This window comes from Triticum dicoccoides, chromosome 6A (genome assembly GCF_002162155.2).
Source record: "Triticum dicoccoides isolate Atlit2015 ecotype Zavitan chromosome 6A, WEW_v2.0, whole genome shotgun sequence".
Lineage (NCBI taxonomy): Eukaryota > Viridiplantae > Streptophyta > Magnoliopsida > Poales > Poaceae > Triticum > Triticum dicoccoides.
In genome coordinates, this window is record NC_041390.1 from 493,765,803 (window position 1) to 493,771,308 (window position 5,506).

The window sequence follows — 5,506 nt, forward strand, 5'->3', positions numbered from 1 at the left end:
ATAATGATGACCCTTGAGTCTGCAGAACCCAAGGAAAAGAAAAGGCTAGGTGGCAAATGGTAAACCCAATGTTGGGCATTGCTGGAGGAGTTTTATTCAAGGCGAACTGTCAAGGGGTTCCCATAATAGCCCAACCGCGTAAGGAACGCAAAATCCGGGAACATAACACCGATATGACGGAAACTAGGGCGGCAAGAGTGAAACAAAACACCAGGCATAAGGCCGAGCCTTCCACCCTTTACCAAGTATATAGATGCATTAATTAAATAAGAGATATTGTGATTTCCCAACAAAAAATCCATGTTCCAAACATGGAACAAGCTCCAATCTTCACCTGCAACTAGCAACACTATAAGAGGGGCTGAGCAAAGCGGTAACATAGCCAATCAACGGTTTGCTAGGACAAGGTGGGTTAGAGGCTTGGTTCAACAATATGGGAGGCATGATAAGCAAGGGGTAGGTATCGCAGCATAGGCATAGCAAAAGAGCGAGCAACTAGCAAGCAAAGATAGAAGTGATTTCGAGGGTATGGTCATCTTGCCTGAAATCCCGCAAGGAAGAAGAACGAGTCCATGAAGAAGACAAATGGACGTAGACGAACGATTCCTCACAAACGCGACGTTATCGGAACCAACCCGAAGAAACAACACCGGAAAAGAGCAAACAACATAGTAAACAACCAACACATGAGCATGGCATGATGCACAACCAAGTATGATGCATGTCCGGTTAAATGAAGCATGGAATTGCAAAGTGCACAAGCAATCCTACAAATTAAGTGGAGCAAAATATGCAACGAGATGCATATTGACAAAACACCACTGAGGGAGTCCTGGATTAGGGGGTGTTCGGGTAGCCGGACTATACCTTCAGCCGGACTCCTGGATTATGAATATACAAGATTAAAGACTTCGTCCCGTGTCCGGGTGGGACTTTCCTTGGCGTGGAAGGCAAGCTTGGCGATGCGGATATTCAAGATCTCCTACCATTGTAACCGACTCTGTGTAACCCTAACCCTATCCGGTGTCTATATAAACCGGAGGGTTGTAGTCCGTAGGCAATCAACTCCATATACAACAATCATACCATAGGCTAGCTTCTAGGGTTTAGCCTCCTTGATCTTGTGGTAGATCTACTCTTGTACTACCCATATCATCAATATTAATCAAGCAGGATGTAGGGTTTTACCTCCATCAAGAGGGCTCGAACCTGGGTAAAACATCGTGTTCCCTGCCTCCTGTTACCATCCGGCCTAGACGCACAGTTCGGGACCCACTACCCGAGATCCGCCGGTTTTGACACCGACATTGGTGCTTTCATTGAGAGTTCCTCTGTGTCGTCGCCTTTAGGCCCGATGACTCCTTTGATCATCAACAATGATACGGTACAGGGTGAGACTTTTCTCCCCGGACAGATCTTCGTCTTCGGCGGCTTCGCTCTGCGGGCCAATTCGCTCGGCCACCTGGAGCAGATCGAAAGCTACGCCCCTGGCCATCAAGTCAGGTTTGGAAGCTTAAACTACACGGCTGACATCCGCGGAGACTGATCTTCGACGGGTTCGAGCCACGGCCAAGCGCGCCGCACTATCTCGAGGGGCATGATCTAGCTCTGCCTCCGGACAGTGTCCTGGAGGCTGCACACGCATCGGTTCCGACCCCTAACTCGGAGCCTATTGTGCCAATCGAGGATGAGCGGTTGGACGTCACCTCGGGGGCTTCGATCTCAAAGGCGATCGATCCGAACGCTAGCCCCGCACTCTGCATGATCCGTGACTCCGAGGATCTGGACTCCTTTCCGAACTCCGAACCCCCCGCGCCCCTGCCGATCGAATCCGATTGGGCGCCGATGATAGAGTTCACCGCCGCAGACATCTTTCAGCACTCGCCTTGTGGCGATATCCTGAACTCTCTCAAGTCTCTCTCCTTATCAGGAGAGCCCTGGCCGAACTACGGTCAGCGAGGATGGGATACGGACGATGAAGAAATTCAAAGCCCACCCACCACCCACTTGGTAGCCACTGTCGACAATTTAAACGACGTGCTCAACTTCGACTCCGGAGACATCGACAGCATGGATGACGATGCAGGAGATACCGACGAACCAACGCCCATAGGGCATTGGATAGCCACCTCATCTCACGATGTGTACATGGTGGATACCCTAAAGGAAGCGACAACGAGGAAAAAGGGGATGGGACGGGAGATCGACCCCCCGAAAAGCAATCAAAGCGTCGGCGTAAACGCCGACCCGAGCCCCGCCTCGACAAAAACCCAGCCATAGAGCAGGATGAGCCGGTAGACGATGAGCAGGCCTTAGAGCAACCATCCGAACAGGGCAACACGGATAGAGAAACCGAACATCCCTCCTCCGGCGAAAACGGCATTCCGGACGACCTCACGCCGAATAAACCTATGGAGCAGAAGAATCTCCACGAGAGGCTCGTTGCAACTGCACGCAGCCTAAAAAAGCAGAAGCGGAAGCTAAAAACTGCGGAAGATGCACTCTGGATTAGATGGAGCAAAGTAATCAATACCACAGATAAGTACGGCGATAGTCGCCGCACTAAAGGCTATCCGAAAAGAAAGCTACTGCCTGAATTCGACGAAGAGGCCCTAGAGCCCTCGCATTCAAAAAATGAAAAAGCCACACGGTCGGATAGACGACCCCATAAAGCGGAAAGCGGTGCCACACCTAAATCAGCATGCGACCCAGTTAAGGATTCACATCATGGCCCAGTCAGGTCCATTTATGGGCCAAGAAAGCAAGCTCTCGTAAGCAACGCTATGAAGCCATCATCAGAATCTGGCACACCCAAATACAGGGGCGCCGAACACCCCCTATGTTTCACCGATGAGGTCCTGGACTATGAATTCCCAGAGGGATTCAAACCCGTAAACATAGAGGCATATGATGGAACAACAGACCCTGGAGTTTGGATCGAGGATTATATCCTCCACATACACATGGCTAGAGGAGAAGATCTCCACGCCATAAAATATCTACCCCTTAAGCTTAAAGGGCCAGCTCGGCATTGGCTTAAAAGCCTTCCCGAAAACACAATTGGAAGCTGGGAAGAGCTCGAGGATGCATTCCGAGCAAACTTTCAAGGGACCTATGTCCGCCCTCCGGATGCAGACGATCTTAGTAACATAACTCAACAACCCGGAGAATCAGCTCGGCAGTTCTGGAATAGATTCCTCACTAAAAAGAATCAGATAGTCGACTGTCCAGACGCCGGAGCCTTAGTAGCTTTCAGGCATAATGTCCGAGACGAATGGCTCACCAGACACCTCGGTCAAGAAAAGCCAAGAACAATGGCCGCACTAACAAGCCTCTTGACCCGCTTTTGTGCAGGGGAGGACAGCTGGTTGGCAAGGTGCAGCCCCAGCGACCCAAGTACATCCGAAACTAGGGATGGAAACGGAAAACCGCAACGCAACAAGGACCATCGCTGGACTAAGGACAAAAGTCCGAAGAGCACGGCAGTCAATGCCGGATTCAAAGGCTCACGACAAAATCAGGAAAAATCGCCCCCAGGATAACAGGGACGATCCATCCAACCTAAATAAAATCCTGGACAGGATATGTCAGATACACAGTACTCCCGAGAAGCCTGCTAACCATACCCACAGAGACTGTTGGGTTTTCGAACAATCCGGCAGACTCAATGCCGAACACAAAGGGCTCGACACACCAAGCAAAGACGAGGACGAACCCCAAAAGCAGAGCACCAGGAAACAAAAGAACTTCCCACAAGAAGTAAAAACAGTGAACTCACTTCAGATAACAAAACGTGCGGCACCCGTAAAGGTACACACCACACGGCCCATCCCCAAAGGGTCCTGCCACTGGTTGTCAAAACCGATCACCTTCGATCAGCTAGATTACTCTAGGAATATCAAGAATGTAGGCTGGATTGCCTTGATACTCGATCCAATAATTGGTGGACTCCAGTTTTCAAATGTCCTTATGGACGGCGGCAGTGGACTAAACCTGATATATCAGGATACAATCCAGCACATGGGGATAAACCCGGCAAGAATCCACCGCAGCAAAACCTCCTTTCAAGGGGTAATACCTGGTCCGGACACCCATTGTATGGGTTTTCTCCGGCTCGAAGTCATATTCGGCTCTGCCGATAACCTCCGCCGTGAAAAGCTGACCTTCCATATCGTCCTGTTCTCAAGTCGCTATCAAGCACTACTGGGACACGAAGCTTTCGCTCGCTTTAACGCAATACCGCATTATGCATCTCTTACGCTTAAGATGCCCGGTCCACGAGGCATCATCTCTTTGAAGAGGAAGCACTAAAGCGCGCCTCCCCAAGCGGAGGACTGTGTGGCCGCTTTGACAGCCCCATAGCAAAATGGCCTCACCGGCCAAAAAACTACGAAATAGGTCATTCAAGACCACGAACGCGGATAGACGAGTTCGGTGCAAAATCATCATTGATGCAGGCCTAGAAGCCATATACCCCCGCACTAGGGGCTCCACGCATATACAATAAGAGACAATAAAGCTCAATCTTATATATCTTACTTTATACTTTGCTTATTTTAAACTTTTTCGACACAACCCGTTTTCAACTCAGTTCCTCTCTTTTACAGATGAACGTCGTGCGGCGCCCGTCCATGATTCGGCACAACGGAGACACAGGTGCAGACGTGCAGTAGGGACCCGTCCTAAAGGATTCTTTTTAGATTAAGACCCTGCGTAAACCTTTTTTACTGTCTCTTGTTGCTACACATCCCCTGGTTTTTTCTTTCTGATATAACCAAGGAGGAGGCTGGCGTCTTGGCATGTGGCCACGTTAGAATTTTTGCACGTACCTGGACACTAGCGGCTTTTTTAATAAAGAGTGTTGTTTCGCCCGCACTCATAAAGACCGAACACCTTAGGGAGTGTTCAGCGTCGCGAGTTTTGGCATTAAATGCATCAGCTCCGAATCATGTCTTTGGTCAAACGTTGGGTTGCCCGGCTCCTGAGTTCGGCTACCTTACGTTCTGCTCTATCGGCTAAGGTAGCACCAGGAGAACTACTACGATTGTGCCCCGGGTTGGCCGGGCGAGCACCTCAGTAGAGAAAGCCGAAAACTGACTGTCATGATGTAGCGTGAGACTGGTCAGCCACTCGATGATCTATCGGAATCTATCGGATTCCCCCGCTTTAACGAAGGGCCGCTTCCCGGTCAGGCACATACGCGCCCCGAACTCGAACGAGCGCAGTTGCCACCAAGGGGCTACCTAAATAGTCTCACTGTCAAACTCCTATGGCTAAGTGAAAGTGTTAAAGCATTATAGTCCGGTTGCCTGGCCCGCTGCGCTATCACCTCCTTTGTTGGACCAAGACGTTGGGTTAAGTGTGAAAATGCGTCTTCTGCGAGCACCCCCGCACTATGTGCGTGGGGGCTGAAGCCAACGACTGCCATCTTTCAGATTCTATATATATATATATATATATATATATATATATATATATATATATATATATATATATATATATATAT